The sequence below is a fragment of the Macrotis lagotis genome, chromosome X (genome assembly GCF_037893015.1).
Source record: "Macrotis lagotis isolate mMagLag1 chromosome X, bilby.v1.9.chrom.fasta, whole genome shotgun sequence".
Classification (NCBI taxonomy): Eukaryota; Metazoa; Chordata; class Mammalia; order Peramelemorphia; family Peramelidae; genus Macrotis; species Macrotis lagotis.
In genome coordinates, this window is record NC_133666.1 from 104,676,015 (window position 1) to 104,701,098 (window position 25,084).

General features: G+C 35.0%; 1 protein-coding gene and 1 pseudogene across 2 annotated transcripts in view; one reads left to right on the forward strand and one right to left on the reverse strand.

The window, feature by feature from the left end:
• The window catches only part of LOC141500978 (serine palmitoyltransferase 1), a 524,715-nt gene that overhangs the window by 166,762 nt on the left and 332,869 nt on the right, over positions 1 to 25,084 (reverse strand). The gene's annotated exons all lie outside the window — the stretch shown is intronic.
• Positions 5,057 to 6,033, forward strand: LOC141502552 (small ribosomal subunit protein uS5 pseudogene; annotated as a pseudogene).

The window sequence follows — 25,084 nt, forward strand, 5'->3', positions numbered from 1 at the left end:
TTGTAATATTTTGCCATAATAAAATCCCAAGCAGTTTTAAATTCCCAGAGAGCAGATAATTAATTTTGCCTTTTCAGTAGCCTTTAATCTTCTGTCTTCAGTCTCCAAATCTTTTACAACAGTTTCATGAACACAAAACAACTGGGTTATAACAGCTGAAGATAAGTAAATCTTTTGCTGGCTATATTTATAGTCTGTGCCCCTGTGGCATCTAATCAACATGAAGAGGCCTGGCCTATATTAGCTATATACCTATATATGGTTACTCTTGAAAGTCTCTTCCATTAAATTTCTCTCTCTTTCAGTTCTGGACCCACAGATAGAACTGGATGTTAAGTTTTAAGAGGAACTTGATCCAGGTTTATTAGATGACTCCATTAAGAACGCTAAGAATATAATGGTTCCTCTCACTCTTTTTCTTTGATTCTTTTTCCTCCACCCTATATCCAGGCTCAAGTTAACATGAGCCATTTCATGTTTTTTAGCTGCCATGAATTCAATCACCATGCTGCTGAAATGCAGAAGACACCAGTTTTGTACCTTTGCCCAAGCCTTGGAGAAAGCTACTTAAAAGTTTGGCAGAAGGGAAAGCAGAGACAGAAAGAAACAGAAACATAGAGCAAAGTCATTTCTTTTAAGGTTTAGTGAGGAAGCCATTCCTCCTGGCTTAGTAGTTACTCCTCTCATGGCCTTCTCACCCCTTCTTCTTCAATACTCACACCATGAGAGATCAAAGGACAACACAGGGTTTTTTCTGTCATTCCAAAGTGACAAACCCTTATGTTTTGAGACCCAAGTTTTCCCTTATGTGCTCAAGGCAGGATTCCAGGAGGCACGTTCTTGCTGGAGAAGACAAGAGGGTTTGCTGCTAACTCACAATTATATCTGCACACATTAAAAACTTGAAAACAGAATCTAACTTTTTAAAATCTTTCAAATAAATGGGATTCAGATCCATTTGTTACAATTAAAATAGAATACTTCTGACTGCAAAAAAAAAGAAACAACCGATTGAACCTAGGAAGATAGAAATTTACAAATCAAATTTCAACAAATTTCAAAACTATTGAACTGTTAGCAAATGACATTTGATCTAAAATGGTCTCTTTGCCCCTTCTACCCATTTCTACCATCTAGAGTAAAAAAAATCAAATCTTTCATATCTTTTATATATTTGAATACAATTATAATGCTTCCCTTGAGTCTTCTCTTTTCCTTTCTTCTCTACTCTAGCCCCCTCATTTCATAAATTAGGAAACAGATTCAGAGATGGTAAATGTCTTGGCCCAAGATAAAACTTTTAATGAATGCATATCAAGGACTATAACCCAGGACTCTTGATTGTCATTTAAGTGTATTTTTCCTATAAACTGTTTCTGCCATCCTGACTACTCTTAACAGGAAAAATATTGCTACCTGCTCACTCATTGTTTTTTCAAATAAAGGAAGATGCACTCAATTTCACAATATTTACAAGAGAAGAAGTTGAAAATTTTACATAGCCTCCTCCCTGTGCTCAGAGCCTACAAAGAATTTTTCCCAGTCCAGGATTCAACAACAAACTCTTTTAGGAAAAAAATGAATAATCACAAATAAAAAAAACTGAAAAGAATATTATACTACAAGTTAAAAGGTCACATCCTAGTCTCAACATTGTTACAAATGACTTCTGTAAGGGGAAAAAGAAAACAAAAATAAATTCACATGGTAACTATTATATTTTTGGAAAAAAGACAAGTTGTACAAAACAGATATGCATATTTATGTGCAAATTCATCTTTATATCATATACTAAGAAAATATTTTTTACATAAATTAAAAAGAAAATAAATAAATGAGGGAAAAAACAAGGACAATATAAAAATTTGCTTTGATTAACTATGGAGGACTTTATTTTTCTTACTTTCTCTTAGTATGTGGGGGGGAGGGAGGAGAAAAGAAAGAGTGAGAGAAAAAAATACAGTTTAAAAACATAAAACATTGGGGCACCTAGCTGGCACAATGGATAGAGCACCAGTCCTGTAGTTAGGAGGACCTGAGCTCAAATCCAGCCTCAGGCAATTAAAAATTACCTAGCTGTGTGACCTTGGGCAATTCACTTAACCCCATTTCCTTACAAAAACAAAAACAATAAATAAATAAAAATATAAAACATTTAAAAAAGAAAATGGCAACTAGAAGCACATAAAGTAACTATAAATGTGCAGCATTTAATTTTGCATTGGACATATACATAACAATTAGCTTATTTGTATTCTATAACTAAGAAAAGGCAAAGTTATTACCTCATTTTATTGGTTTAATTTAGAAATATATTGCACAAGAGTCAGAGGATTTTTTTTTAAAATGGAGCATGTGTATTTTGTGGTCAATATCTTCATACTAACTTGGTTATGAAGACTAAACCCATTCCTCACTGCTGTAACAGATGCTAAAGAGACCAACTAAAAGGGAGGGAGGGAGATAGATATGCAATTGTCATATCAAAGGATACTATTATTGCAGCAGCATCCATTATGTTAAAGCTTTCTACTATTAAGAGATTTGAGTTTTCATGATTTACTTTATGCTCATAACTGATGTGATTGGAGAATTGGTACTAAATTTATAGCATCACCTGAACAGAAAATGTGATATATTTTAGGCATATAAACAACCCTTGTGTTCCAAAAGAAGGTCTTGAGCTTCTTGTAATTTTCCTGTAATTTTATCAGTAGGCTTGGAGCTATTAAATAAATGTGTTCCACTAAAACCCTCTTTAATATAGCACTGAATAACTGTTGCAAGTTATCAGTGGAGGAGTGATCAATTAATAGCTCTGCTAGTAATTGATTTATTTTTCTTAAAAATTGCATAAATAAAAAAATATTGAGGTATCTACTCTCTACAAAGTATTGCATTATGATGCTGAGTGAGATGAGCAGAACCAGAAAAACATTGAACATCCTAACAGCAACATGGGGGTGATGATCAACATGGGTGGACTCGCTCATTCCATCAGTGCCACAATCAGGGACAATTTGGGGCTGTCTGCAATGGAGAATATCATCCGTACTCGGAGAAAGAACTGTGGAGTTTGAACAAAGACCCAGGACTATTACCTTTAATTTAGAAAAAAAACTGATATCTTATTGTCTGATCTTTCTATCTCTTATACTTTACGTTTCTTCCTTAAGGGTATGATTTCTCTCTCATCACATCCAATTTGGAAACAATGTAAAGACTGACAAATTGCCTTCTGTGGGGGGGGGGGTAGGGGAGGGAAGTAAGATTAGGGGAAAAACTGTAAAACTCAAAATAAATAAAATCTTTATAATAGAATGCAAAAAAAATAAACACCTTTAATGAAAAAAACTTTTTAAAGTATTGCATTAAGGATAAAGACATAGACATTTAACAGAGCACATAAATATTACAGTTGGTTGTCTATAATTTTTTCTTAATTGTACAAATTGTTCTTCCATCTCTGCTCACTTTATTCTACATTTCTTACAATAATCCATAGTATTCCAGCTCATCAGTGAACCATTATTCAATTATTACCTTATTAATAGATACCCTTCCTCAGTTTCCAATTCTTTACCAAATAAAAAGAATTAATTAAAATATTTTTGGGCAAATAGCTTTTGATTCTCTCTTCTTCTTTGAGACATAAATGTAGGAGTCAATTCCCTTATTTTAAAGATGAGCAAACTGAAGTCCAGAGAAAGATATCAAATTTAACTCAAATTGACTCTAAGAAAGTAATAATGCTATAGAAAAGCAGTTGCAAGTAGTAGGAAAAGACAATTCAACTTTTAGGACAAATGCTAACCATAAACTAGAAACTGGGCCTGAGTGGAACCAGAATTCATACTTACCAGAAATGTTGGGCAAATTTTTGAAGCTCACTGCAAAGAATCCTTCTTCTGAAAAACTTTATTTTAGAGGTAGTTATATCTGTCCTAATTAATTTTTTTAAAATTTATTTGATTTTCTTTTATTCCTTTTATGCTAAGATTTTTATGAACTCTCATGGAGTTCTATTCTCTATGACATGAAGAAATCAACGGATACTATACTTCCTTCTAATGAACCAGATGGTAGAGGTTGTCCAAGAATATGATAAAGCTATTGATTTATTTTGCATGCAAATAAGAAGTATTTAATAAAAAAATTAATGGCATTCTTGAATTTTTTTTGAGAGGGACAAACATTCTTTCTAAACCCTGAGAGTTATTTGAACAATTTAGATCTTTAATCCCAAAGCTAGACCTGTGCCATGTTTGCAAATTCTGATAAAGACACATAGAGTGTGTGAGATAACAGACTACAAAGAAGAAGCTGCATGAACTAGCAGCAGCAATGAGGGAGATGGTATCATAAACTTAATCCATGAGCTTAATGAGCCAAAGTGGAGAGAAGCAGCAGCACTGGAATGGGGAAAGAGAGAGAGAGAGAAGGGAGCATCAGGGACGATTTGGGTTCCCTTGAGGCATCATGGAAAAAAGAATTTGGACAGAAATTTCAAAAGTCTTCAGTGAAGCTTCAAAGGATCCATTCTTTTTTCAATTTTCTGTCCACTCAGCTTTCTATTGTTACATAATTGCTCTTCTTTTATCTAAATATTTCCTGTATCATGATTTCTTTTATGTACAAGGAAAGCCAGGGTCAATTATGTAAGCATAAAACTGTATATTTACTTCCAAATTGATTTATCTAAATGTATGTCTACTTGAAACTTTGGGCAAATCACTTTATCTCATTGTCTTGCAAAAAAAAAACCCAAATTTTAAAAATTTAAAAATAAATATTGTCTATGGAAAAAACTCAGGAATTGTATGAATGTATAGGGTTAGGGAGAGAGGGAGAGAAAAGAGACTTAAGGCAGGGAGACCGATTAGCAGACTAAAGGCATAAAAGAACAACCTGATCTAGTTTCTAGGGAAGCAAGCGGCAGATTGTGCCCCAACAAGCCAATGGAAAGCCCCAAGACCCAACTCAGGTCAGTGACCAAGGTCCCCTGCAGCTCCGGGGCACCCAAAGGTAACTCACCAGCATGAGGTGAGCAGCCAAGGCTCAGAAGTCCCGGGGAGCTTCGACTTCCAGCGAACACCAAATGGCTGACGGCGCCGGGGCCGCAGGAGGAGCGGGAGGCCGCGGCCCGGGCGTCGGAGCTTGCAGCGGCCTCCGCGGTGGCTTCGGCAGCGGAGACCGAGGCAGGGGACGGGGCCGGGGCTGTGGTCCAGGCCGCGGGCGCGGCCGCGGGGCCCGGGGAGGAAAGGCCGAAGACAAGGAGTGGGTTCCTGTCCCTAAGCTGGGCCGCCTCGTCAAGGACATGAAGATCAAGTCTTTGGAATAGATTTCTCTTTTCTCCCTTCCTCTCAAGGAGTCTGAGATCATAGATTTCATCCTGGGATCTTCGTTGAAAGATGAGGTTCTGAAGATCATGCCTGTGCAGAAACAAACTAGAGCTGGACAACGTACCAGGTTCAAGGCTTTTGTAGCTATTGGTGATTACAATGGCCATGTTGGTCTGGGTGTCAAGTGTTCCAAGGAAGTGGCCACAGCTATTCGTGGTGCTATCATTCTGGCCAAGCTTTCCATCGTTCCTGTGAGACGTGGCTACTGGGGGAACAAGATTGGCAAGCCTCACACAGTGCCCTGCAAGGTCACTGGGTGATGTGGATCGGTTCTGGTGGGCCTGATCCCCGCCCCTAGAGGTACTGGCATTGTTTCTGCTCCTGTGCCTAAGAACCTCCTAATGATGGCTGCAATTGGTAACGGCTACACTTCTGGAAGAGGCTGTACTGCAATTCTGGGCAACTTTGCTAAAGCTACCTCTGATGCCACCTCTAAAACATACAGCTACCTAACCCCTGACCTGTGGAAGGAGACTGTGTTCATGAAGTCTCCTTATCAGGAATTCACGGATCATCTTGTGAAGACTCACACTCGAATGTCTGTTCAGAGGACCCAAGAAGCTGCTGTGGCAACCACATAGATTTGTTTTTTATAAACAAGGAATAAATTTAGCTATGCCTGCTAGATAAAAAAAAAGTCCTGGGGAGGCAGCAGGTAAATGACCAGGACCCTAAAGGTTCACTTGGGATAGTATTCTCTGTACCTTAGGTGCAAAGTTTGGCTTTAAATGTCTTAAAATAAGAATACAAAAGCAAAAAAACAAAAAAAAAGAACATGACTATAGAAAGGTACTATGGTGATGGAGACAGTCAAAACACACACTTAGAAGAGGAAGATAATGTTAAAATGCTAAAAAGTGAAACCTTGAAGAAAACTGTAAATTGGACCCAGCACCCAAAAAACTCTTAGAAGAGCTCAAAAGGAATTTTAAAAATCAATATGTAGAAAAATTGGGGCTAAGAAACGAGAGTTATACAAGAATATCATGAAAAAAGAGTCAACAACTTGGTAAGGAAGCACAAAAAAGAGAAGACAGGTGTAAAAATTCACTGAAGAAAACAATTCTTTAAAGAATAGAACTAGTCAAATGGAAAAACAGGTACAAAAATTCACAGAAGACAACACCTTAAAAATAGAATTGTACAAATGAAAAGGGAGATTAAAAATCTAAATGAAGGAAATCTTTAAAAATTAGAATAGTCAAGTAGAAGCTCATCCATTTCTCCATGAGAAATCGAGTCAATCAAACAAATCCAAAGAATAGAAAAATAGAAGAAAATATGAAATACCTCACTAGAAAAACAAGTGATCTGGTAAATACATCAAGGAGAAATAACTTAAGACTCATTGGACTACTTGAAACTCATGATTAAAAAAGAGTGGGGGGGAGACTAGACATTATACTTAAAGGTATCAGCAAGGAAAACTTCTCTCACATCCTAGGATTTGAGAGAGAAAAATTGGGGAGTAAAGATAATGACCTCTGATTTGGAGACGTTAAGATTGAAATACCTACTAACATCCAGGCTGATATGTCCAAAGGCAATTGGCGATTTGAATCAAAAAATTAGGAAAAAGACTAAAACTGTGTATGGAGATCTGGGAATCAACTGCATAAAGGAAAAAAATAAGAAACTTTATCAATAAACCAAAGCCCCAAAGTCTTTTTTTCATATTAATTTTTCTGGGGGCGTCTAGGTGACACAGTGGATAGAGCACTGGCCCTGACATCAGGAGTACCTGAGTTCAAATCTAGCCTCAGACACATAATAATTACCTATCTGTGTGGCCTTGGGCAAGCCACTTAACCCCATTGCCTTGCAAAAACTAAAAAAAAAAAAAATTTCTGTAGCCCTAGATCCCATCACATACTTCTTAAATTCAAGGGCGGCATTAAATTTGTTCCTTTTGAAATGAAACACTCATAAGATCTTGAAGGAACTGAGGTTCTTGCACGGTTTGTCCTAATAACACTCAAAAGCTTCAGAAATACCCCCCAAACCAGGGCACAGGGGGAAATGAGTAAGCAGAAAAAAAGGAACTTGATCATAGACAATTACTTTGGTACCATGAAGGATCAAAACACATTCTCAGATGATGAAAAAGTCCATGCTTCTACATCCAGAGCTTCCAAGAAAAATAGGAATTGGGCTCAGGTTATGGCAGAGCTCAAAAATAATTTTGAAAATCAAGTAAGGGAGATAGAAAAAAAACTGGGAAGAGAAATGAGAGAGATATAAGAAAAACATGAAAACCAAGTCAGCAGTTTAATCAAGGAGACCCAAAAAATTATGAATAAAACAACATGTTAAAAACCAGGTCAAATGGAAAAAGCGGTCCCAAAAGTTAATGAGGAGAATGCTTTAAAAAACAAAACTGGCCAGATGGAAAAGGAAAACAACTTCTTCTAATGAAAAATGGAGCTAAAGGAAACTGATGACTTTATGAGGAATCAAGAAACAATAAAACAATACCAAAATAATAAAAAAAAAACTAAAAGAAAATGTGAAGTATCTCATTGAAAAAACAACTGACCTGGAAAACAGATCCAGGAGATACAATTTAAAAATTATTGGGCTGGGGCGGCTAGGTGGCACAGTGGATAGAACACTGGCCCTGGAGTCAGGAGCACCTGCGTTCAAATCTGGCTTCAGACACTTAATAATTACCTAGCTGTGTGGCCTTGGGCAAGCCACTTAACCACATTGCCTCACCAAAATATATATACATATATATATATATATATATATTATTGGGGCACTTAAAAGCCATGATCAGGAAAAGAGCCTTGACTTCATTTTTAAAAGAATTTCCACAGGAATCTTGCCCTGAGATCCTAGAAGCAGAGGGCAAAATAGAAATTGAGAGACTACACCAATCTCCTCTTCAAAGAGATCAAAAAAAAAAAATAACCCCCAGGAAAATTAGAGCCAAAATTCAGAACTCCCAAGTCAAAGAGAATATATTACAAGTAACCAGAATTGTCTGGGGTGGCTAGGTGGCCTGGGGGTGGCTAGGTGGTGTAGTGGATAAAGCACCAGCCTTAGAGTCAGGAGTACCTGGATTCAAATGCGTTCTCAGACACTTAATAATTACCTAGCTGTGTGGCCTTGGGCAAGCCACTTAACCCCATTTGCCTTGCAAAAACCTAAAAAAAAAGAAAACCAAAAAAGTAACCAGAATTGGAGCCACAGTCAGGATTATACAGAACTTACCAGCATCCATACTAAGGGCTCATAGGGTAGAATATAATATTCCAGAAGGCAAAAGAACTTGGAAAGCAACTGAGAATCAACTACCCTGCAAAACTGAATATCCTCTTCCAGGGAAAAGGATGAATATTCAATGAAATGGTGAATTTCAAATATTACTGTTGAAATAGGCAGAGCTGAACAGAAAGTTTGATGTTCAAGTACAGGACTTGAAACACAGAAAGGGTGAATGAAAAGGATGAATGAGAAGGGTGAATTATGAGGGATTTAATTATGAGGAATTATGATGAACTGCATGTTTTCCTTCTTGGGAAGATGATATTCATAATAGCCATATGAACCTTCTCATTTAATAAAGCAGTTAGAAGGAGTTTATATAGACGTGGCACGGGAGATTACTGAATTTGAAAGTATAATATATTGTAAAAATGGACTTAATAGATGAAAAAAAGGATTGTACTGGGAGAAAGGAAAAGGAGAGGAGAGAGAAAGGGAAAGAATGGGCTAAGATATTTCATGTAAAAGAGTCAAGAAAAACATTTTTGCGACGGAGTAGAAGGGGGAAAAGTGAGGAGGGAATGAGGGAACCTTCATTCTCATTGGAAATGGCTCAGAAAGGAAAAAACATATATACTTATTAGGGTATAGAAATCTAGAGGGGAAAAGGTAAGAAAGGAGATGGGAGAAAAAGGACAGGGGGAGGGGAGGGGGGATGTGCGTGATAGAGGAGAGGGTAGATCATGGGAGAGGGTAGTCAGATATAACATAATTTCTTTTTAACTTTTTGCTGGGTGGTTGCTGGGTCTCTGGGGTAGGATATGGGCTTGGGGCTTGCTGGTCCCAGGGCCATTGCTCTGCCTCCTACAGGCTGCCCCATAACACACTTTTGAAGAGGAGCAGAGTGAAAGGAGGGAGAAAATATAATAAATTATAGTGGAGAGGAATGGATAAAGGGAATTACAATAAGCAACAGCAACAGTGAAAAAATATAGAAGTAACTTCTCTGATTGACTTACAAAGAATGTGCTCCACCCCAGAGACAAAGCTGATGGTATACAAACACAGAGTGAAGCACATTTTTTTCTCTTTCTTTCACTTTATTTCTCATGAAGTTTTTTTATTTTTATGTGGAGAGAGGGGATTATATTTACTCTTACAAGAAGACTATTTTAATAATGCATAAATAAATAAAAATATAAATTAAAATTAAAAATTATCTAATTTGATTCTTAAAAATATAAATAAATGACAATAAGGTGATTTCAAAGAATCCTAGATAGAAACAAACTGAAGCAGAAATACAAGGAGAGCAACATTGTAAAAAAAATCAACTTTGAAAAACTTGATAACTCTATAATGAAATATTTATCCATGTCAAATGGGGTTGATAAACACAAGGTTCAGAAAGAAATATTTCTTTTTAGTGATGATCACTAAATGAATTCATTTTTTCTTTTTTTAAATTATTAACTCATTTTTAACATTCTTTTTTAATTTTGAGTTCCAAATTAACTCCCTCCAACCTCTTTACTACTCACTGAAAAGGAAAACAAGATCAATTATACATGTGAAATCATGTAAAAATATTTCTAAAATAGCACTGCCAAAAAAAAGCAAGAAAAATAAAGCAAGAGAACAAACTATGCTTCAAGCTGCATTCAGACTTCATCCAATCTCTATCTCTGGAATGGATAGCATTTTTCATTATGAATCCTTTGGAATTGTCTCAGATTACTATATCATTCAGAGTAGCTTTACTCATAGTCGATCATAATTATAATAGTGTGGGTACTATATGTATAATGTATAAATGTATTTGCTTGATTATTCTTATTTTTTCTTTCTTCACTTTTAAATAGGAAGGTTGCCTGAGAGAGAGAAAGATATAATGTCAAAAATAAAAGTCACTGAAACTTTTTTAAAGCATAGAAGAGGGGAAAAAAGAGAGCTATAAAGGAAACACAGACAGGTGAGAAAGTTTCAGCTAAATGTAGATTTTATTATATTTTTGAAAAGTAGTGTAAAAATGATGATTCACAGTGTCACAGAGAATCTTCTTTTTGTAATTCTCTGTGTCTGGAAATGCAATTTATGTTTAAGCTGAAAATTTATTTTTAATTTGAAGAGTGAATGATTTCATGTTGGTTAATTTTTTTTTCCTGGAAAGCACATATGGAGCTATAGTTGTGGGTAATAGAATTTGCCTAAACTAGAGTAAGTCCTAGTATTCTGGGAGAGAGTTGTAACAATGTGGTTGCTCCCTCTGGCAAAACCATATGACATACCAGAATGATTCCATTGCATACGTTTGCACTGAGAAAGAGAAAATGAGTAGCATTGAGGACTAAATGCTTACACTCATGGCCATGCCTGTGAAACATGTATATTATTTATAAAATAATTAATAGGAAGAGAGGACTTCAACACAATATTTTTACTGATGGGGTATGTGATCAAAAAGGAGATCACTTATGTAATCACCTAACAAGATTTCTGTCAGGAAACTATTTATACCTAACTTAAAAATTCTTATATTTCATTGTGTTTAAGTTTGCATGTATGCATGTGTGTACGTACATGTGCACACACACACACACACACACACACACACATACACACATAAAAAACAACCAAAAGTAAATTTCTACAACAGAAAGTCTTGGTTTTACCCTATTTGTCCTTTCTTAATATTTGCTTTGCCCTAAACTACTTTGCCTCAATCACAACTTCTAGTCAAATCTTTATTTCACTAGTCCTTTGAGAAAGCAAGACAACTGGAGAATTAGTCTTTCCAAGGAGTTAGACAAAGAAATTTCAGGTTCACAGAATAAATTCCAAGACATAAATTATCTTAATTTAAGAGTATTAAGAGATTTTATAGTTTTTCAGATGTTGTTCTGCAAAATATAACATTCAACATTACCCTCAAAATGTATCCTTAAAGAATTTAAAAGCATCTGAAAACAGAGAAGCTTATCCAATCATAGGATTCCAGATAAAGAATTGAAAATAACTTAGGAGGTCATTAAATTCAACTTCCTCATGTTTTAGATGAGGAAATTGATGTACAATGTTGTTGGCTAGGGCTCATAAAGCTAATAAGAGTATGAGCAAGATATTGTCCCCAGGGATTCTTGATTACAACTCTAGCTATTTTATCCATTGCTTCAGATGAATTTAACTAATGTAAATCAATTAATACATAAAGCATTTGACTTATCACCTAAGTGAAGCACAAGAAATCAAGAGCAATCCATTTTGACACGTTTATTTTGTAAAGAAAACACTCATATTTAATTCTAATCTTTTATAACCTCAACTGACTCCAGTATAGTGGAGACATGTTGAGATGTCTCCAATTAGCCAGTATGCTATATTAAATATAGTTAATAAGCATAATGGTGTTTTGAGGTATGGACTATTTTGAATCAATTATTGTTACCTTTACTCACAAACGGTTACTTTTGAGGCTATTTTAGTAAAAAAAAAAAGATCTAAAACTGATATAAACTGATATAAACCACAGATTTAAATAGGTTAACAGATATGAGTATTAATTTTGACCTGCCATAAGGTGCTCCATAATATGATCTAATGGTGAAAATGTGGACAATAATAGGGAAGAAAATATTTTGTAAATTTTGGAATTTTTATTACTACTGGTATAATACATGCATGAAAAACAAATGTTTTATTATTTTAAACACCCGTCAAGGAGTTTCCATGGTAGGAATTTCCTATACCAGTAAAATCATCAACCTAGACAACAACAAAATTGGGTAATATTTATATGATATTTTCTTATTTGAATATTACAATAACCCTATGAAACAAGTGGAACTAGTATTTGTACACTTGATACCTCCCTTACTTCTTGGATTGTAATTTCTTGATCATAGAACCAGTATCATAGCAACCTTTGTTTTTTGCACATATTAAGACGAGAAATGAATGTTTTTTATGTTTTTTCTTTTTGTTTTGTTTTGTTTTCTTTGCATCCCTGACACTTAGCACAATGTCTGGCATATAGTAAAGGTCTGAAAAATGCCTATTGATTGGTTGTTGAATAAGAATGAATGTTGAATGAAAGAATAAAATTTATAACATCACCAAATAAATCTAGAATATAATTTAACTGCTACTCCACTATCTTAGAAATCATTTTGTCTAATACCCTCATTAGATAGATGAGCATTACATTCCTTAAAAGATCACAAAGACCAAGGAGGTAGTAAAGTTCACCCTTTATTAATAGGTGAAAAAACTTAGGCACATAGAGGGTTAGTGACTTGCAAAGGATCACACGATTAATCAGAGGACAAATTTGAACCTATTTCTTCTGACTCCAAGGCGGGGCAGCTAGATGATTCCCAGTGAAGAGGGTTTTGGGCCTGGAGCCAGGAAGATCTGAGTTCAAATCCACCTCAGATACTAGCTGTGGACCCTGGGCAAGACATTTAATCTCTATCTTAATCCACTGGAGAAACAAACGGCAAACCAAAAATAAACTCAAAAAAACCTTGGAACGTATTGGCTGAGACCATATGTTATGGTCCATAAGATCACAAAAAGTCAGACATGACAGAACAACAACCTTCTAACTCCAAGTCTAACAAACTACATTATTCACTACATCAAGCTACAATCTATCACTTCCCCCTTGCTGGTTTTCAACTGACTTTCGTAGGATTTCCAGCTAAACTCTTAACTAGGAGGAATGTGACCAAATTAAAAAGCATTTTCCCTTTTTCTAAACCTCTTGAATGACTAAACAAAATCTCTAGACTTCAAAGTTAGAAGTAAGGGATAATATCAATTGAATTATATAAAGATATCTTTGTTTACAGCAACCTTATAGCATGTTCATAGTTATTTGTAATGAAAAATATAAAGCTTGCTGGGGACATATATTAAGCCATAGGTATGGAAGAGAGCTAGTTAACACAGTAGACAGAGCACTCACCTAGTAGTCAGAAAACCTGATTTCAGATCCAGTCTCAAATTCAGTTAAGCTACCCTAGGTTAACCAGTTAATCTTTGTTTCAGTTTCTTTATGAAATGAGCACAAAAGTGACACTTGTCTACTAGGATTATAATGAGGTTACAATTAAATAGTATTTAAATATCACAGTCAGATTTGCAAAGTATTTTATACCTATCTATTATCATTGGGTTTTTATAAAATTTATTACAATACAATTTCAACGAAATGACTATTAATTACAAAAATACACATTAAAATAACTGAGGAACTACCTCATACCTATCATATTGGCTAACATGATGGAAAACAAAAATGATAAATGCATTGTTGGTAGAGTTGTGAACTGGTCCAACCATTCTGGAAAATAATTTGTAATTATGCCCATAGGGCTATGAAACTGTGCATATATATATACCCTTTCACCCCAAAATAATACTAATAGGTCTATATCCCAAAGAAAGTTAATAAAAACAAAATGAACAGGTGCAGCTAGGTGGCACAGTGGATAAAGCACCAGCCCTGGAGTCAAGACTACCTGGATTCAAATCCAGTCTCAGACATTTAATAACGACCTAGCTGTTTGGCCTTGGGCAAGCCACTTAACCCTATTTTGCCTTGCAAAATAAACATAAAAAATATGAACAAATATACAAAAAAAGACAGCAGCTCTTTTTAGGGTGGTAAAGAACTGGAAATTGATAAGTTTCCCATCTGAGGAATGGTTATGGTATATGATTGTGATAAGAAATAATGAGCAGAATGGTTTCAGATAAACCTGGGAAGACTTCTAAATATTGATGCAAAGGGAAGTGAGAAAAACCAGAACACTGCTCAAAGCAACAGCAATATGGTGATGCTGATCAACTGTGATCTGATCAATACAATGATCCAGGAGAATTGCAGAAGAACTAATGAAAAATGCTATCCACATCCAGAGAGAAAATTGATGAAGTTTAAGTACAAATTGAAGCATAATTTTTTTCACTTTTTCTTTCTTTTGTTTTGCAATGTGGCTAATATGGGATGAGAGTGGGGGTAAGCAAGAGGGAGACAATTCAGAATTCAGTTTTTTAAAATTAAAGTTAATAATTTTTATTTTTAAAAATAGAAATAAAAAAGTCTACTTGAGAAATATAGCAACACTCATGACATTTTAAATTTTTCTTTACAATTGATTTTGATTTTCACTGGTTGATTTGATGGTTTTGGATACTGAGGTAAAGAATAAACAATTGTGAATTAGAACTACTTAGGCCAATAAGCAACACTCAGAAATCAAGGATTTTTTTTAAGATGAAGGACAAAGTTTAAAATAATAGGAGGAAAAATCTCAGTGAACCATATTTGAACCCACAAAGAGGGCAACTATATAGCTGACCTAGTAACCTAATAAAGTGACCTAGTAAAGCTCCTACAGTTAAGTCAATGATGTTACATTAAGCTTTGTTATAGATGGGCAAATAGTTTAAACTTACAAGACTAAAATATTCACCTAAATTTTAAAGAAGAGACAACTTCCTGACTCATAATCATTCATCTAATATAGGATTTTTATTAACACCTACTTGAAGACAACATTTCAAAGCATATTAAAATTTCAAAACCATTACATACTCATATAAGAGGTCCCATCAAATAGTATAGAGACCAGCCGTACCATCAGGAAAAATTTTGTTCATATCCTGTTTTTATTTTTCCATGACTCAACAAAATCACATTAGTTTTCCCATTTGGTAGTTAGTTACCTATATCAATAAAATAACAGGTACATTCTCTATTACTAATATTTATATGTTCAATGTTGTAACACAGGTCCTTATTCTCATTCCCCAAATCTTAACTATTACCCACTACAGTCACAACTCTGCAATCATCTTGGCTACATGAAAATTTCCCAGAGATCATGGTATATTTCATCTCAACAAGAACCAAAATAAACTCATAAAGGACCCCTGCATCATACATTTGTAAATTTGGTTCTAAAGCCCAGAGTGCCTGAGATGCTTGGCTACCTTTCATCACAGTAGGAACCCAAGGAAAAGATAAGTTCCAAGAAGGCAGTAATAAAGAAAGCAGACATGCCAGGACGCTTAGTTGCATGCAATAGAGATCTCAGTGACATTCAAAATTTACTTTCTTTTCTGACCCTTTCTCAAATCATAATAGTCACAATAGCTAGTACAATAGCTAATATTATTTTACTTGAATTCTTAGCTCAATGATGCTTTGTCCGAGGGTTTCTTTAAATAATTCTGTGAGTACTTTCAAAAAATAATAAGAGGATATAATATAATTGTCTCTCAAGGCAAGCTGGGCACAGAATGTGGCTGGAAGTTGGGGTGACAGGAACACACAGATCTATGCTAGTGAAATCTTTTCCTTTAGAAACTTAGCTCTTTCCCTTATAGATCCCATTTTGGACACTGGATACAAAGGAGCCATATTCAAATGAGGTTCATCTAAGCTACCTAAAAAAAGGCAAAAGGCAGTATCTATCTAGAATGTTTAATAAATATCTGATTCTGTAACAAATTCTTTTCAAGTTTAGGAAAGTCAGATAAAGAATTCATCTTGATTATGTTGGACTATACCATCATTACTCATTGCTTCAGGAATTTATCTTTGAATTTTTCATGCAAGCATCCTAGTTTCTTAGTGGATAATTCACCACCCCCACCACAATTCCCTGCTTCTTCAAGGTGTCTAAAGTGAGTTCTTACTTTGGACTTTCAGTATTTACACTTAAGAGAGATTCCTCTACTTGCATAACCTCTAGCTCTATTACTTTTCATTATATGATACCTAAAAGCAAAGATCTCACTCTAGTTGCTGAATGAACAAACAAAAAATGTTGAATTTGAAGTTTTCTTTACCCTCCCTCCTCAGTAGCTTCCTCCAGTACACTAACTAAATATACTAAACTAATAAGTCTAGGTAAGAGACAGTAAGCTCCCTGTCTCAATAAGAGGACTTCTCATAAAGGTTAAAAAAAAAAGACTCTTAGGACCAGATGTGACAAGGCAATATTCAGGCATTCATTGAATCCACTCTCTCTGTTTCCTGTACCCTTACTGCAATTCAACATTGATGTGTGTCACAAAATTGTCTCATCTCTTACCAAATACTTATTATACTAAATTTTAGGGGCAAATACCCTGTTAGTTCAAGTTGGATTTTGAGACAAATGAGACATTCTTAATATATCAAAGATTAACCCAATTTTATTTAATTCTATTTTTGGCTATCAACACAAAACAAAAATAAAAGATTGCCACATTTTTCCCTTAAAAACACAACTTTTTTTACCTTCTGAAACACAACTTTCAAATCTAAAAGAAAAATCCAGTAGTCAAATATTTCAAATAAATGAAAACTCTCATCTCCATTGACTTAAATGCCACTTTATAAAGCTTCTGACCTATTTATAAGCATTTCATGTAAAAGCATATATAGGGGCAGCTAGGTGGCACAGTGGATAGAGCACCGGCCCTGGAGTCAGGAGTATCTGAGTTCAAATCTGGCCTCAGACACTTAATAATTACCTAGCTGTGTGGCCCTGGCCAAGCCACTTGACACCATTTGCCTTGCAAAAAAAAATAAAAAATAAAAAAGGCATATATAAATATGTAATAAAATATATTATTTTAACACATAAGAAAAATGGGCTTATGAGTCTTTTAACTACTATCTACTTTAATCTTAGGCTATATCTTTAACAAGTAGATTTAGATTTGTTTTCTAAGAAGTTAAAGAAGATATAGATTGGGGAAAAAATTCGCACTACTTAACTCTTATTTTCTATAGAGAAATGACTGAAGTTTCATCTTCAACCCATCTGTGAAGCCGTCAAAGTGATTTTCCAAAAGCATAGCTTGGAACATGCCATTCATTTCCTATTCAATGAATTCCAGTGGCTCCTAAATGCCCAAATTCAAATATAAACCACTTATTACCACACTTTTTTACCCTATAGATTCAGTAAGAGAAATAATTCATTCAGACCCCAGCTCTATTCTAAACAGTATCAATATATCTGATATGATTCCATAGGTGTAGTGATTATAAGTTTTGTATATTAGGTTCCAGAGTTATCTAGTATGGCAAGATCACTTATATAATCATAGGAAGCTATACCTAGAGGTCCTCTTAGCCTTGTTTTACAAAGCTTTGGTGACCAATTCCAGTGTATCAGAAGTGACTCAAATCCACCAATTAATTTCTGTAACTCCTGACCATCTTCTCCTACCTAACCTAAGCCCATCCGTCTTAATATGACCTAGTCAATTGTACAGCCCATACCATCTTTTCCTCCTTAACCTAAGGCAAAGTCCATGCACCTTGTGACAAACAAAGATTCTTTGCTTCACCCAAGATCTTGCTGATATTTGTTTTTACCTATTTTAGCCTATGCATCATATGAACAGCAATAGAATCATTCTGTATTTGAGATAGCTATTATTGAATGTCTAGATACCAAACCCCTATAAATAGTAAGGCCCTGGGGCATCTAGGTAGCACAGTGTGGGGCAGCTAGGTGGTTGCAATGGCTAGAGCACTGGCTGGAGTCAGAAGGACGTGAGTTCAAATTTGACCTCAGACACTTAATAATCACCTAGCTGTATGACCTTGGGCTAGTCACTTAAATCAAATGCCTTGCAAAAAATAAAAACAAAAAAAAAAAAGTAAGGCCCTGAAAGAAGAGTACATCTCAGATTGTGAGGATGATTAGAGATTCACTTCACTGGAGGGGACCAGGGAACTTTTTAATGAAGTGATACAGCAGTTCAAACTGGTCTTGTTATTTCCTTCTCTCTCACATCTCTATTATTTTGCATTGACATCCCTTGTCATCTCTCTCACAAAATTCCTAGTTTCCTTCAAAACTCTATGGAGTCAGAGGGGCAGCTAGGTGGCTCATCGAATAAAGCACTGGCCTTCAAGTCAGGAGGACAGGAGTTCAAGTTTTTAATTGTTGACCTTGAACAAAATCACTTAATTCTGATTGCCTGATATTCAGGGCCATCTCCACTCATCCTGATTCATAGCTGGTAACTGGATCTAGATGACTCTGGAAGAGAAAGTGAGGCTGGTGACTTAGCACAGCACCCCGTCATCAAATATAATTCTCATGCTTGTCATGGAATCACCTCCCTGATGTCATGGTTTTCCTTCGAGAACAGATGACAAATATCATCATCATGGAGTCAGGTATGTATTGGCTTAAATCTACAAGAAATTTGTGGGAGATGTAAAGAAAAAAGGAAGGAGAAACTTCTTTATTTTACCTTTAGTAGTATAAATTAATCAAGTATTTATTAAGTACCTAATATGTGACTGGCATTCTTCCAGGCACTGGAGACAAAAAGATAATGATAAAAAAATAAATTATCATGTTTTTAATAAAATGAATGATATCCTCAGATGCTAAAACTTCCATAAAAAAATCACACACACACATATATATATACATATATATGTATATATATATACTAATGTATGTACACATTGACTCACCCAATAAAATTGAAGAAATGCTTTATTTGTGTCCTTTTATCCCCAGTGCCTAGAATACTACATCACAGTAGATACTTTAAAAATAAAATTGAATGTCAATCAGGGATAGGGAATCTTTTTTTCTGTCAAGGGCCATTGAGATATTTATAATATTTGTGTCTAGCTATATTTGGACAAACGTTTAATTAATTCACCCCTAAAATGTAACTAAATTTATTAATTTCAAGTCTTGCCTGAGGTTGCCTTCATAATATCAGACCAATACAGCCTACAGGCTGGAGGTTCCTTCCATCCAAGATACTACCTTAGGATCCTACATCCAATTTGTAATAAAATCTTATCATTTCTTTAAGAATTCTCTCAAAACCATGGTTTGTTCTCCATATCCACTGTTTTGAATCTAGCTAAAGCTGTTCATACCTCATTTTTAGATTATTACTCTCACTCCAATCTAACTTATTCTCAACTAAATTGGTAAAACACCTTTCTAAAGCACTTGGGATTGAATATATTGAGAGACATGGAGCCTACAAAAAATGGGGATAGTTACAGAACTTTGCAAACCTTAAAACTACATAAACCCTATTAGCATTATCAACACTAAGCTAAGTCAGTAACAGCCTTATCTGATTACGTGCATAGGTATTCTCAGGAAAAAGTGACACCAATCCCACCAAAAAAAAAAAATCATACTACTATTATGTTCTTTTTCTTTAGAAATCTCTCTTAAGCAATCTGATCTAAATATGTGTCTTAAAATTGTTTTAAGAAAATTTCTCCTGCAAAAGCAATAGAAACTGATTCTATCTCATTAAAAAAGTATTCATAGAATATTGAGAAAAGAGGTATGAACTGACAATTCCAAAAATCAATTGGTCGGGGTGGCTAGGTGGCATAGTGGATAAAACACCGGCCTTGGAGTCAGGAGTACCTGGGTTCAAATCTGACCTCAGACACTTAATTGCCTAGCTGTGTGGCCTTTAGCAAGCCACTTAATCCCATTTGCCTTGGAAAAAAACCCCAAAAAACAATTGGTAAAATGGACTAATATGAAGTATTTTTCTATGGAAATGAGGGAGGTGTGAGTTATATGATGAATTAATGGAGATCTAAAAGAAATTTTTAAGGGATATATAAAGAAAAAAGTAAGTAGAAACTTCTTGTTGGATTTATTTTAATTTGTTATTATCAATCAAGTATTAATTAAATGTCCACACTGTTTTAGGCACTAGAAATTCAAAGATAATGATGAAGGAAATATTCCTTATAAAAAGAATTTTATACAGTGTCAGGTTAGTACAGTATATTCTGAAAAGTTGTGGTCTAGTCTAGACAAAACTTTAGGAAGACAATTGAGATATTTTAATCAATATCTGGAGTATGACTATTTCCAGTAAGTAAAGGTATCATGTATTCTTATGGGGAAAGTTCATTAAATATTATATAATGAACTAGAAAGTCTCAGACTATTGATTAGAGAGAAATTGTGTTTTTATTAATGAGAAATAAATTAGCAAAACATAACCCCTAGAATATTTCAAAATTTAAGAGTTTAAGATTAAATATATAGCAATGAATCAATTAGAAGATGAAGTTGGTTCACATACAGTGACATTGCTGGGATTATAATCAGGTTCTAGGCCTTAAATGTGTGCGTCTATATGTCCTCACATTCTCCAGTCAGAAAGTTGGAGAAACATAAGTTTGTGTGCATACCATAAATATACATATTATCAAACATTATGGAAATTATTAACAGCAAACACAATCTCTATCTTATTGACTTCTGCTTAGTCTATGACAGAAAAAAAATCTCTCCTTTGTTGGATTTTGGTTTCATATTAGTCAAAACTATTCTGTTTTCACAGACAAACTCTTATTAAATCACCATCTAGAACTTTTGGGGGTTTTTTAATAATAGTTTCAGATCACATAGAAGTGACGGTAAGAATATGAAAATATAAACCTCCAAAAGTCAGAAAACTTAACCATTGCTAATAAGGGGCAAATGACTTTCTTCACCCCACTTAGTTGGAACATTTTGAGTTGGAACATTTTGAGACATCTTTCCTCTCACTGAGTTCATACATGTAAATGAGATACCATTTCCTCACTACAGGAATGGAGGAGGACGGAAAGTGCCTGGGCTCAGTTTTGTATATTTCATCAGCTACACTATAGAATGCTAATTATGCCTGCTCTCATTTATTCCTTCCTCACCTTTATTGGATTTTGGTTTCATATTAGTCAATTCTATTCTGTTTTCACAGACAAACCCTTATTAAATCACCAGTTCATACTTTCAATGTGGACAGCATGTCAGGTCTGGTCTAACATCATTATCTCAGCTCTTATTGATTCTATCAATCAATTAATAAATATTCGAGAGGACTTATTATTTTTGCTATTATGTTAACCAATTATTGAAATAGGATTAAGGCTTTTTTCTTTTTATTTCCTTATTCAGTGATCAGTCCCTATATATAAGTCAACCAGTCTTTGAAGGCCACAGATGATAGATGAGATTACCATAATCTTTGGGGAACATGCTCCTCAATCTTGGGCAAGATCCAACCCCACTAGGAGACCTTACTTCTGTTTGATATATAAACAGATTCTAACCTAGGTTAATTTGTGCCCCCCAAAGCAGTGATCCCAAGCTCTTGAACCCCTCCTTCATTAGAATTTAAGGTGCCCAGTTCATACAACTAGCAATCTGGGTGGAAAGGAGTCCTCTGTCCAGATTGCTGAGTCTCATATCAAGTCATGTTTTCAGCAGGAAGAACAAGAATTTTAGCTCACATCCTCACATAAATGTCCACCAATCAGGCTTGATTTCTTCTGATAGGGGCATTCATCCCTTTAAAAAAAATTAAGGCATTCAATATCACCATTACATGTCTTTGGTTACTAAGAGAAACCACTGACTATCAATTTATTGATTAGCAGCTAATAATTAATAAAAAGATTATTAATTGCCCCAAAATTGTCTCTCAGGTTGTTCATCTGTCACATACCTACTCTGTGTCAGACACTGTTACATTTTGGAAAACAAATATGAATGAAACAGTCTCTGCCTTTTAGGAACATACATTCTAATAGTAGAGAATCAACATAATTACATATAAGTAAATAATGGAAATGTATAAAATAACTACAATGGTGTTTAGGGGAGTGGGGCTGGGAGAATCTTCAAAGAGATTGAACCTGAGCTGAGACTGGAATGACACTGAGGTTAAAAAAAGAACACTCCAGGCACCAAGAGTAGCCTGGGTAAAGGTGGAATGCGGCAAATAAGGAGACAGAAGACCAATCTGGCTGGACTACATTTATTGCATGCCCTTTAAGTGTTGAGAATAAAAACAAAAAAACAAAAAATGAAATAGTCTCTACAGTCAAGCTTAGGGTATAAGCAAGAAAACAACATACAAATATAAGTAGATATTAAACAAATGCAAAATAATACAAGACAACAGGCAAAGGGAAGGAATTAGAACTTGGGAATGTAGCAGAACGTTGGGCACAGAGATATGTTGTAATCCTTTTTATATTGAAAACGAATATTGTAATTTTACTGTACTGTTACATTGGTTTTTTAGAAAACCCCTCCAGGTCTGGGCTTGGTGGGTGACCATGTATCTTACCTTGGCCATGTCTTTACAATGTGGTCCCAGATCCATGCACCTGAATCTATATTGATCTAAGTTTCCTTTCCTTTCCTTTTTAACTTGACTATCTTCTTTGCTATTATCCCGAAGCAGTCTCTGCTTAGCTCCATTACCTTCTTAGAAACTCACTTTCTTCCCCTAGTTCAAGTCCCACATGACCACTCTCCCTCCTTAGGAATTTCTCTCCCTTCAATTCAACTGCTTCTCTAAAGGACCAAAACTTGTGAACTTTTTGTAGTAACTTGTAAACCATTTGTGTAACCCTGTAAATTTAAGTTTTTTCAACCTCCCTGAGTCAGAGATTGGTGGTTCACTCAAATGAACCACCCCAGATGCTCTGAGATCCCTGAGTGAACACAGCTATTCCTCTCTCCCACATTAGGAAGATCAGGAAAGTTTTCTTGTAAAAAGCCAGTAAGTAAGCTTTAAAGAAAGGTAAAAATTCTGAGAGACTGAGGTAAGAAAGAGGTATAGGCAAGACTAATAACCAATATAAAAGTTAAGAGACCAGAGATAAAATCATTTAAAGTTACAAGATTTTTTTTTCATTTCGTTCTTATTAAACAAGACTCAAGGTGATTCCTCTTGCAATTTTTGATTAATTGAAAATCTTTAACCACACTTTAAAAAAGCCATTCCAAATAATGTAAAAATCTACCTAAGACCTCTAAGTACTTCTTAGATAAGAAGTCAAAGGAAGAATGTCAACTGTCTTGGACTCCTTTTCTAACTCCTCAGTCAGTCTAACTTTGAATCCTCTGAATGTAGTCTAATTTAAAAGTTAATTTAATTTACCTACTGCGTGACAAAATTTGTTTCCTTGGAGGACATATGAGGTTATATTATTAAGTTAGTTCAATGTTTATGACTTTGAAAGAAGCTTAGGATTATGGATCTATCTTCCCTTTAACTTTTATAGCCTAAGAGGAATGTACAAGATTACAATACATAAGAGAATTATCTCTCTGACATGCTGATGTAATTCTGATTATAGGAAGATTTGTGGGAGTTCTCTTCAAGGTTCAGGTTTTCTCTGAGATCTGAAATTATATTTGAGCATAGGAATAAAGCCGAGGTTTTTATCTCTACAATTTCTGTATCATGTAAATATATATTTGGCAGCGCTGCCTACCACATCAACTCAGAGAGGAGATATGTCTCCCATAGCAGGAGTAAAAACAAAAAAAAAGTTTAGACCATCTAGAGAATTTGTAAAGGGGAACAAAATATAAATATGAAAAGGAAAACTAGAACCAGATTTTAAAGGACTTCAAATGACACCAGGAACTTGTATTTAGTAACAAGGGCAAGAGGAAGAAATTTGTGTTTCTTGGGCAGGAGATCAACATGATCTGTGATTTAGAAAGCAGTTAACTCAATGAAGACTATGCAACTTATACACACCCATATGGGGGTTTGAGGGTGGAGGAATGTGGAAAATATTAACCCAAGTTGAATTAACCAAGATTTCATGACAACCCTTACTCTCCTGCCACCTTCCCCTCCCCCCCCAAAAAAAGACACTGATAAAGTGAAGGAAAGTTCAAAATGTCCCTGATAAATCAGATGAATAAGGCTGAGTTTCTTCACCCATTCCCAAGATAATGAAAGTTAAAATCCTTTTTCAGGAAATACACTACTTAGAAAAATTAAACTAAGTTTTTCTTTAGCTGAAAATTTTCCTTTGAATTTCATCATTCATTTCCCCACTCCAAAAATAGAATATCAAATATGACACCCAGTAGTAATTCTTTATTTTTGAAAGTGTTGTTAAAATTCTCAACACTGTTCCTAAATTACTTTAAGAGTTTCCACCACTACCACCTGCTATGATTTTACAAAGATAATACCCCAAATATGCCCTATGACAACTGAACACTCTAGTCTGTACTCGTTTCCAATTTGGTATTCTATTTTACCAGATAAATATTTACTAGAAAACAAAATAATATAAGATCTACCCATCATAAGTAGTTTGCCCAATCCATACTACTTCCATTTTAAACCTTCAAACAAACATGAAAACAAAACCAGGATGACCCACTGTTGTTGGCCGGGTTCTTCCCTCTGTGGAACCTCGGGGATTGCTGAAGAAAGACAACTCACACAGGTGATCAGGGGGCAAGTCCAATTTATTTCTGCTTCTGTAAGCTTATATACTATATTCTATATGCGGAAGCAGGGTATGGGAGGATCTCCTGAGGCCTATATCAGATTGGCCTGAGCCTCTTGCATTGCCTTAGTCGACTGTCTCTATGCAGAAATTTGTCAAGCAAGGGATGGGTGAAATCGGGAAGTAGATG